This window comes from Calliopsis andreniformis, unplaced genomic scaffold (genome assembly GCF_051401765.1).
Source record: "Calliopsis andreniformis isolate RMS-2024a unplaced genomic scaffold, iyCalAndr_principal scaffold0076, whole genome shotgun sequence".
In the NCBI taxonomy this organism is placed as follows: Eukaryota; Metazoa; Arthropoda; class Insecta; order Hymenoptera; family Andrenidae; genus Calliopsis; species Calliopsis andreniformis.
Genome location: NW_027480485.1, coordinates 1213093 through 1225044, shown reverse-complemented (window position 1 = coordinate 1225044; position 11952 = coordinate 1213093).

Genomic DNA, 11952 nt, shown 5'->3' with positions numbered 1-11952 from the left:
AGGATTGAGGATTGACGATTGAAGATTGAGGATTGGGTATTGAGGATTGAAGAATGAGGATTGAGGATTGAGGATTGAGGATTGAGGATTGAAGATTGAGTATTGAGGATTGAAGATTGAGGATTGGGGATTGAGGATTGAGGATTGAGGATTGAAGATTGAGGATGAGGTCTGAGGGTTGAGGATTGAGGTTTGAGGACTGAGGGCTGAGGATTGAGGATTGAGAATTGAGGATTGAGGATTGAGGATTGAGGATTGTGAATGAGGGCTCAGGGTTGAGGATTGAGGTTTGAGGACTGAGGACTGAGGGTTGAGGATTGAGAATTGAGGATTGAGGATTGACGATTGAAGATTGAGGATTGGGTATTGAGGATTGAAGAATGAGGATTGAGGATTGAGGATTGAGGATTGAGGATTGAAGATTGAGTATTGAGGATTGAAGATTGAGGATTGGGGATTGAGGATTGAGGATTGAGGATTGAAGATTGAGGATGAGGTCTGAGGGTTGAGGATTGAGGTTTGAGGACTGAGGGCTGAGGATTGAGGATTGAGAATTGAGGATTGAGGATTGAGGATTGAGGATTGTGAATGAGGGCTCAGGGTTGAGGATTGAGGTTTGAGTATAGAATCCTGAGAATTCAGGATATTCTATTGAGTATTGAGAATTGAGGATTGATGTTTGAGCATTGAGGATTGCGGACTGAGGATTGAGGATTGAGTATTGAAGATTGAGGATTGATGATTGAGGATTGAGGATTGAAGATTGAGGATTGAGGATTGAGGATTGAAGATTGAGTATTCAGGATTGAGGGTTGAGGATTGAGGATTGAGGATAGAGGATTGAGTATTGAGGATTGAAGATTGAGGATTGGGGACTGAGGATTGAAGATTGAAGATTGAGGATTGAGGATTGAGGATTGACGATTCAGGATTGAAGATTCAGTATTGAGGATTGAAGATTGAGGATTGAGGATTGAGTATTGAGCATTGAGGACTGAGTGTTGAGGGTTGAGTGATGAGAATTGATGATTGTGGATAGAAGTTTGAAGATTGCAGATTGAGTATTGAGTACTGAAAACTGTGAATTGAGGATATTCTATTGAGGATTGAGGATTGACAACTGATTGTTGATGACTGAGGGATGAAGATTGAGGATTCAGGAATGCGGATTCAGAATTGAGGTTCGAGGACTGGGGATTGAGTGTTGAGGATTGAGAATTGAGGTTTGAGGATTGAGGATTGAGGATTGAAGATTGGGTATTCAGGATTGAGGATTGAGGATTGAGGATTGAGGATTGAGGGTTGAGGATTGAGAATTGAGGATTGAGGATTGAAGATTGAACATTGAGGATTGAAGTTTGAGGATTGAGGATTGAGGATTGAGGATTGAGGATTGAAGATTGAGGATGAGGGCTGAGGGTTGAGGATTGAGGTTTGAGGACTGATGACTGAGGGTTGATGTTTGAGCATTGAGGATTGAGGAATGAGGATTGAGGATTGAGTATTGAAGATTGAGGATTGATGATTGAGGATTGAGGATTGAAGATTGAGGATTGAGGATTGAGGATTGAAGATTGAGTATTCAGGATTGAGGGTTGAGGATTGAGGATTGAGGATTGAGGATTGAGTATTGAGGATTGAAGATTGAGGATTGGGGACTGAGGATTGAAGATTGAGGATTGAGGATTGAGTATTGAGGATTGAGGATTGTCGATTGAAGATTCAGTATTGAGGATTGAAGATCAAGAATTGAGGATTGAGGATTGAGCATTGAGGACTGAGTGTTGAGGTTTGAGTGATGAGAGTTGGTGATTGTGGATAGTGGTTTGAAGATTGCAGATTGAGTATTGAGTATTGAAAACTGCGAACTGAGGATATTCTATTGGGGATTGAGGATTGACAACTGATTGTTGATGACTGAGGGCTGAAGATTGAGGATTCAGGAATGCGGATTCAGAATTGAGGTTCGAGGTCTGAGGATTGAGGATTGAGGATTGAGAATTGAGGATTGAGGATTGAGGATTGAGGATTGTGAATGAGGGCTCAGGGTTGAGGATTGAGGTTTGAGTATAGATCCCTGAGAATTCAGGATATTCTATTGAATATTGAGAATTGAGGATTGATGGTTGAGTATTGAGGATTGAGGATTGAGGCTTGAGGATTGAGTATTGAAGATTGAGGATTGATGATTGAGGATTGAGGATTGAGGATTGAGGATTGAGGATTGAGGATTGAAGATTGAGTATTCAGGATTGAGGGTTGAGGATTGAGGATTGAGGATTGAGGATTGAGTATTGAGGATTGAAGATTGAGGATTGGGGACTGAGGATTGAAGATTGAGGATTGAGGATTGAGTATTGAGGATTGAGGATTGTGGATTGAAGATTCAGTATTGAGGATTGAAGATTGAGAATTGAGGATTGAGGATTGAGCATTGAGGACTGAGTGTTGAGGGTTGAGTGATGAGAATTGATGATTGTGGATAGAGGTTTAAAGATTGCAGATTGAGTATTGAGTATTGAAAACTGTGAATTGAGGATATTCTATTGAGGATTTAGGATTGGCAACTGATTGTTCATGCCTGAGAGCTGAAGATTGAGGATTCAGGAATGAGGATTCAGAATTGAGTATTCAGAATTGAGGTTTGAGGACCGAGGATTGAGGGTTGAGGATTGAGTATTGAAGATTGAAGATTGAGGATTGAGGATTGAGGATTGAAGATTGAGGATTGGGTATTGAGGATTGATGAATGAGGATTGAGGATTGATGATTTAGGATTGAGGATTGAGGATTGAAGATTGAGGGTTGGGTATTGAGGATTGAAGAATGAGGATTGAGGATTGAGGATTGAGGATTGAGGATCGAAGATTGTGTATTGAGGGTTGAAGATTGACGATTGAGGATTGAGGATTGAGGATTGACGATTGAACATTGAGGACTGAGTGTTGAGGGTTGATTAATTGGAATTGTTGTTTGTGGACAGAGGTTTGAAGATTGCAGATTGAGCATAGAGTATTGAAAACTTTGAATTGAGGATATTCTATGGAGGATTGAGGATTGACAACTGATTGTTGATGACTGAGGTCTGAAGATTGAGGATTCAGGATTGAGGATTCAGCATTGAGGTTTGAGGACTGAGGATTGAGGATTGAGGATTGAGGAATGAGGATTGAAGATTGAGGAATGTGGATTGAGGGTTGTGGATTGAGGACGAGGACTGAGGTTTGAGTATTGATGTTTGAGGTCTGAGGATAGAGGATTGAGGATTGAGAATTGAGGATTGAGGATTGAGGATTGAGGATTGAGGATTGGGGATTAAGGATTGGCGATTGAGGATTGAGTACTGAGGATTGAGAATTGTGGATTGAGTATTGAGGATTGAGTATTGAGGATTGAATATTGAGGATTGAGGAATGAGGATTGAAGATTGAGGACTGAGTGTTGATGGTTGAGTGACGAGAACTGATGTTTGTGGATTGAGATTTGAAGATTGAAGAATGGGGATTGAGTATTGAAATCTGTGAATTGAGGATATTCTATTGAGGATTAAGGATTGACAATTGATTTTTGAGGACTGAGGGCTGAAGATTGAGGATTCAGGATCGAGGATTTGGGATTGAGGTTTGAGGAATGAGGATTGAGGGTTGAAGATTGAGTATTGAGGATTGAAAATTGAGGATTGAGGATTGAGAACTAAGGATTGGGGATGAGGGCTGAGTGTTGAGGATTGACGTTAGAGGACTGAGGACTGAGGGTTGAGGATTGAGAATTGAGGATTGAGGATTGAGGATTGAAGATTGAGGATTGGGTATTGAGAATTGAAGAATGAGGATTGAGGATTGAGGATTGAGGATTGAGGATTGAGGATTGAGGATTGAGGATTGAGGACTGAAGATTGAGTATTGAGGATTGAAGATTGATGATTGGGGATTGAGGATTGAGGATTGAGGATTGAAGATTGAGGATTGAAGATTGAGTATTGAGGATTGAAGATTGAGTATTGAGGATTGCGGATTGAGGATTGAGGATTGAAGATTGAGGATTGGGGACTGAGTGTTGAGGGTTGATTGAGGAGAATTGATGTTTGTGGATAGAGCCTTGAAGATTGCAGATTGAGTATTGAGTATTGAAAACTGTGAATTGATGATATTCTATTGAGGATTGAGGATTGACGCCTGATAGTTGAGGTCTGATGTCTGAAGGTTGAGGATTCAGGGTTGAGGATTCAGGATTGAGGTTTGAGGACTGAGGATTTAGGATTGGGTATTGAGGATTGAAGAATGAGGAATGAGGATTGAGGATTGAGGATTGAGGATTGAAGAAAGAGTGTTGAGGATTGAAGATTGAGGATTGGGGATTGAGGTTTGAGGATTGAGGATTGAAGATTGAGGATGAGGGCTGAGGGTTGAGGATTGCGGTTTGAGGACTGAGGGCTGAGGATTGAGGATTGAGGATTGAGGATGAGGGCTGAGGGTTGAGGATTGAGGATTGAGAATTGAGGATTGAGGATTGAGGACTGAAGATTGAGGATTGGGTGTTGAGGATTGAATAATGAGGATTGAGGCTTGCGGATTGAGGATTGAGGATTGAAGAAAGAGTATTGAGGATTGAAGGTTGAGGATTGAGGATTGAGGATTGAGTATTGAGGATTGAAGATTGAGGATTGGGGATTGAGGATTGAGGATTGAGGATTGAAGATTGAGGATGTGGGCTGAGGGTGGAGGATTGAGGTTTGAGGACTGAGGGCTGAGGATTGAGGATTGAGAATTGAGGATTGAGGATTGAGGATTGAGGATTGTGAATGAGGGCTCAGGGTTGAGGATTGAGGTTTGAGTATAGATCCCTGAGAATTCAGGATATTCTATTGAGTATTGAGAATTGAGGATTGATGGTTGAGTATTGAGGATTGAGGATTGAGGATTGAGGATTGAGTATTGAAGATTGAGGATTGATGATTGAGGATTGAGGATTGAGGATTGTGAATGAGGGCTCAGGGTTGAGGATTGAGGTTTGAGTATAGATCCCTGAGAATTCAGGATATTCTATTGAGTATTGAGAATTGAGGATTGATGGTTGAGTATTGGGGATTGAGGATTGAGGGTTGAGCATTGAGGACTGAGTGTTGAGGGTTCAGTGATGAGAATTGATGTTTGTGGATAGAGATTTGAAGATTGCATTTTGAGTATTGAGTATTGAAAGGTGTGAATTGATGATATTCTATTGAGGATTGAGGATTCAGGATTGAAGATTGAGGATTGGGGACTGTGTGTTGAGGGTTGCGTGATGAGAATTGATGTTTGTGGATAGAGATTTGAAGATTGCAGACTGAGTATTGCGTATTGAAAGCTCTGAACTGAGGATATTCTATTGAGGATTGAGGATTGACAACTGATTGTTGAGGACTGAGTGCTGAAGATTGAGGATTCAGGATTGAGGATTCAGGATTGTGGTTTGAGGTTTGAGGATTGAGGATTGGGGATTGAGGATTGAGGATTGAAGATTGAATATTGATGATTGAAGGTTGAGGATTGAGGATTGAGGGCTGTGGATTGAGGACGAGGACTGAGGGCTGAGTATTGATGTTTGAGGTCTGAGGATTGAGGATTGAGGATTGAGAATTGAGTATTGAGGATTGAGGATTGAAGATAGAGGATTGGGTATTGATGATTGAAGAATGAGGATTGAGGATTGAGGATTGAGGATTGAGGATTGAAGAAAGAGTATTGAGGATTGAAGATTGAGGATTGGGGATTGAGGATTGAGGATTGAGGATTGAAGATTGAGGATGAGGGCTGAGGGTTGACGATTGATGTTTGAGGACTGAGGGCTGAGGATTGAGGATTGATAGTTGAGGGTTGAGGATTGAGGATTGAGGATTGTGAATAAGGGCTCAGGGATGAGGATTGAGGTTTGAGTATAGAATCCTGAGAATTAAGGATATTCTATTGTGTATTGAGAATTGAGGATTGATGGTTGAGTATTGAGGATTGAGGATTGGGGATTGAGGATTGAGAATTGAGGATTGAGGATTGAGGATTGAGGATTGTGAATGAGGGCTCAGGGCTGAGGATTGAGGTTTGAGTATAGAATCCTGAGAATTCAGGATATTCTATTGAGTATTGAGAATTGAGGATTGATGGTTGAGTATTGAGGATTGAGGATTGAGGATTGAGGATTGAGTATTGAAGATTGAGGATTGATGGTTGAGGATTGAGGTTTGAGGATTGCGGATTGAGGATTGAGGATTGAAGATTGAGTATTCAGGATTGAGGTTTGAGGATTGAGGATTGAGTATTGAGAATTGAGTATTGAGGATTGAAGATTGAGGATTGGGGACTGAGTGTTGAAGATTGAGTATTGAGGATTGAGTATTGAGGATTGAGGATTGAGGATTGAGGATTGAAGATTCAGTATTGAGGATTGAAGATTGAGGATTGAGGATTGAGGATTGAGCATTGAGGACTGAGTGTTGAGGGTTGAGTGATGAGAATTGATGATTGTGGATAGAAGTTTGAAGATTGCAGATTGAGTATTGAGTATTGAAATCTGTGAATTAAGGATATTCTATTGAGGATTGAGGATTGACAACTGATTGTTGATGACTGAGGGCTGAAGATTGAGGATTCAGGAATGCGGATACAGAATTGGGGTTCGAGGACTGAGGATTGACGATTGAGGATTGAGAATTGAGGTTTGAGGATTGAGGATTGAGGATTGAAGGTTGAGTATTCAGGATTGAGGATTGAGGATTGAGGATTGAGGATTGAGGGTTGAGGATTGAGGATTGAGGATTGAAGATTGAGTATTGAGGATTGAAGATTGAGGATTGGGGATTGAGGATTGAGGATTGAGGATTGAAGATTGAGGATGAGGTCTGAGGGTTGAGGATTGAGGTTTGAGGACTGAGGGCTGAGGATTGAGGATTGAGAATTGAGGATTGAGGATTGAGGATTGAGGATTGTGAATGAGGGCTCAGGGTTGAGGATTGAGGTTTGAGTATAGAATCCTGAGAATTCAGGATATTCTATTGAGCATTGAGAATTGAGGAATTGATGTTTGAGTATTGAGGATTGAGGATTGAGGATAGAGGATTGAGTATTGAAGATTGAGGATTGATGATTGAGGATTGATTATTGAGGATTGATGATTGAGGATTGAAGATTGAGTATTCAGGGTTGAGGGTTGAGGATTGAGGATTGAGGATTGAGGATTAAGTATTGAGGATTGAAGATTGAGGATTGGGGACTGAGGATTGAAGATTGAGGATTGAGGATTGAGTATTGAGTATTGAGGATTGTGGATTGAAGATTCAGTATTGAGGATTGAAGATTGAGAATTGAGGATTGAGGATTGAGCATTGAGGACTGAGTGTTGAGGTTTGAGTGATGAGAATTGATGATTGTGGATAGTGGTTTGAAGATTGCAGATTGAGTATTGAGTATTGAAATCTGCGAATTGAGGATATTCTATTGAGGATTGAGGATTGACACCTGATTGTTGATGACTGAGGGCTGAAGATTGAGGATTCAGGAATGCGGATTCAGAATTGAGGTTCGAGGTCTGAGGATTGAGGATTGGGGATTGAGAATTGAGGATTGACGATTGAGGATTGAAGATTGAGGATTGGGTATTGAGGATTGAAGAATGAGGATTGAGGATTGAGGATTGAGGATAGAGGATTGAAGATTGAGGATTGAGGATTGAGTGTTGTGGATTGAGGACGAGGACTGAGGGCTGAGTATTGATGTTTGAGGTCTGAGGATTGAGGATTGAGGATTGAGAATTGAGGATTGAGGATTGAAGATTGAGTATTGAGGATTGAAGATTGAGGATTGGGGATTGAGGATTGAGGATTGAGGATTGAAGATTGAGGATGAGGTCTGAGGGTTGAGGATTGAGGTTTGAGGACTGAGGGCTGAGGATTGAGGATTGAGAATTGAGGATTGAGGATTGAGGATTGAGGATTGTGAATGAGGGCTCAGGGTTGAGGATTGAGGTTTGAGTATAGAATCCTGAGAATTCAGGATATTCTATTGAGCATTGAGAATTGAGGATTGATGTTTGAGTATTGAGGATTGAGGATTGAGGATAGAGGATTGAGTATTGAAGATTGAGGATTGATGATTGAGGATTGAGGATTGAGGATTGATGATTGAGGATTGAAGATTGAGTATTCAGGGTTGAGGGTTGAGGATTGAGGATTGAGGATTGAGGATTAAGTATTGAGGATTGAAGATTGAGGATTGGGGACTGAGGATTGAAGATTGAGGATTGAGGATTGAGTATTGAGTATTGAGGATTGTGGATTGAAGATTCAGTATTGAGGATTGAAGATTGAGAATTGAGGATTGAGGATTGAGCATTGAGGACTGAGTGTTGAGGTTTGAGTGATGAGAATTGATGATTGTGGATAGTGGTTTGAAGATTGCAGATTGAGTATTGAGTATTGAAATCTGCGAATTGAGGATATTCTATTGAGGATTGAGGATTGACACCTGATTGTTGATGACTGAGGGCTGAAGATTGAGGATTCAGGAATGCGGATTCAGAATTGAGGTTCGAGGTCTGAGGATTGAGGATTGGGGATTGAGAATTGAGGATTGACGATTGAGGATTGAAGATTGAGGATTGGGTATTGAGGATTGAAGAATGAGGATTGAGGATTGAGGATTGAGGATAGAGGATTGAGAATTGAGGATTGAGGATTGAGGATTGAAGATTGAGGATTGGGTATTGAGGATTGAACAATGAGGATTGAGGTTTGAGGATTGAGGATTGAAGATTGAGGATTGAGGATTGAGGATTGAGGATTGAGGGTTGAGGATTGAGTATTGAGGATTGAGGATTGAAGAATAAGGATTGAGGATTGAGGATTGAGGATTGAGGATTGAAGATTGAGGATTGAGGATTGAGTGTTGTGGATTGAGGACGAGGACTGAGGGCTGAGTATTGATGTTTGAGGTCTGAGGATTGAGGATTGAGGATTGATGATTGAGGATTGAGGATTGAGGATTGAGGATTGAGGATTGAGGATTGAAGATTGAGTATTCAGGATTGAGGATTGAGGATTGAGGATTGAGGATTGAGGATTGAGTATTGAGGATTGAAGATTGAGGATTGGGGACTGAGTGTTGAAGATTGAGGATTGAGGATTGAGTATTGAGGATTGAGGATTCAGGATTGAAGATTCAGTATTGAGGATTGAAGATTGAGGATTGAGGATTGAGTATTGAGCATTGAGGACTGAGTGTTGAGGGTTGAGTGATGGGAATTGATGATTGTGGATAGAAGTTTGAAGATTGCAGATTGAGTATTGAGTATTGAAAACTGTGAATTGAGGATATTCTATTGAGGATTGAGGATTGACAACTGATTGTTGATGACTGAGGGATGAAGATTGAGGATTCAGGAATGCGGATTCAGAATTGAGGTTCGAGGACTGGGGATTGAGGGTTGAGGATTGAGAATTGAGGTTTGAGGATTGAGGATTGAGGATTGAAGATTGGGTATTCAGGATTGAGGATTGAGGATTGAGGATTGAGGATTGAGGGTCGAGGATTGAGAATTGAGGATTGAGGATTGAAGATTGAGCATTGAGGATTGAAGTTTGAGGATTGAGGATTGAGGATTGAGGATTGAGGATTGAAGATTGAGGATGAGTGCTGAGGGTTGAGGATTGAGGTTTGAGGACTGAGGACTGAGGGTTGAGGATTGAGAATTGAGGATTGAGGATTGACGATTGAAGATTGAGGATTGGGTATTGAGGATTGAAGAATGAGGATTGAGGATTGAGGATTGAGGATTGAGGATTGAAGATTGAGTATTGAGGATTGAAGATTGAGGATTGGGGATTGAGGATTGAGGATTGAGGATTGAAGATTGAGGATGTGGGCTGAGGGTTGAGGATTGAGGTTTGAGGACTGAGGGCTGAGGATTGAGGATTGAGAACTGAGGATTGAGGATTGAGGATTGAGGATTGTGAATGAGGGCTCAGGGCTGAGGATTGAGGTTTGAGTATAGAACCCTGAGAATTCAGGATATTCTATTGAGTATTGAGAACTGAGGATTGATGGTTGAGTATTGACGATTGAGGATTGGGGATTGAGGATTGAGTATTGAAGATTGAGGATAGATGATTGAGGATTGAGGATTGAGGATTGAGGATTGAGGATTAAGGATTGAAGATTGAGTATTCAGGATTGAGGGTTGAGGATTGATGATTGAGGATTGAGGATTGAGTATTGAGGATTGAAGATTGAGGATTGGGGACTGAGGATTGAAGATTGAGGATTGAGGATTCAGTATTGAGGATTGAGGATTGTGGATTGAAGATTCAGTATTGAGGATTGAATATTGAGAATTGAGGATTGAGGATTGAGCATTGAGGACTGAGTGTAGAGGGTTGAGTGATGAGAATTGATGATTGTGGATAGTGGTTTGAAGATTGCAGATTGAGTATTGAGTATTGAAAACTGCGAACTGAGGATATTCTATTGAGGATTGAGGATTGACAACTGATTGTTGATGACTGAGGGCTGAAGATTGAGGATTCAGGAATGCGGATTCAGAATTGAGGTTCGAGGACTGAGGATTGAGGATTGAGGATTGAGAATTGAGGATTGAGGATTGAGGATTGAAGATTGAGGATTGGGTATTGAGGATTGAAGAATGAGGATTGAGGATTGAGGATTGAGGATTGAGGATTGAGGATTGAGGATTGAAGATTGAGTATTCAGGATTGAGGGTTGAGGATTGAGGATTGAAGATTGAGAATTGAGGATTGAGGATTGAGCATTGAGGACTGACTGTTGAGGTTTGAGTGATGAGAATTGGTGATTGTGGATAGTGGTTTGAAGATTGCAGATTGAGTATTGAGTATTGAAAACTGCGAACTGAGGATATTCTATTGGGGATTGAGGATTGACAACTGATTGTTGATGACTGAGGGCTGAAGATTGAGGATTCAGGAATGCGGATTCAGAATTGAGGTTCGAGGACTGAGGATTGAGGGTTGAGAATTGAGGATTGAGGATTGAGGATTGAAGATTGAGGATTGCGTATTGAGGATTGAAGAATCAGGATTGAGGATTGAGGATTGAGGATTGAGGATTGAAGATTGAGGATTGAGGATTGAGTGTTGTGGATTGAGGACGAGGACTGAGGGCTGAGTATTGATGTTTGAGGTCTGAGGATTGAGGATTGAGGATTGAGAATTGAGGATTGAGGATTGAGGATTGAAGATTAAGGATTGGGTATTGAGGATTGAAGAATGAGGATTGAGTATTGAGGATTGAGGATTGAGGGCTGAAGATTGAGGATTCAGGAATGCGGATTCAGAATTGAGGTTCGAGGACTGAGGATTGAGGATTGAGGATTGAGAATTGAGGATTGAGGATTGAGGATTGAAGATTGAGGATTGGGTATTGAGGATTGAAGAATGAGGATTGAGGATTGAGGATTGAGGATTGAGGATTGAGGATTGAGGATTGAAGAAAGAGTATTGAGGATTGAAGATTGAGGATTGGGGATTGAGGATTGAGGATTGAGGATTGAGGATTGAGGATTGAAGATTGTGTATTGAGGATTGAAGATTGAGGATTGGGGATTGAGGATTTAGGATTGAGGATTGAAGATTGAGGATGAGGTCTGAGGGTTGAGGATTGAGGTTTGAGGACTGAGGGCTGAGGATTGAGGATAGAGAATTGAGGATTGAGGATTGAGGATTGAGGATTGTGAATCAGGGCTCAGGGCTGAGGATTGAGGTTTGAGTATAGAATCCTGAGAATTCAGGATATTCTATTGAGTATTGAGAATTGAGGATTGATGGTTGAGTATTGAGGATTGAGGATTGAGGATTGAGGATTGAGTATTGAAGATTGAGGATTGACTATTGAGGATTGAGGATTGAGGATTGAGGATTGAGGATTGAGGATTGAAGGTTGAGTGTTCAGG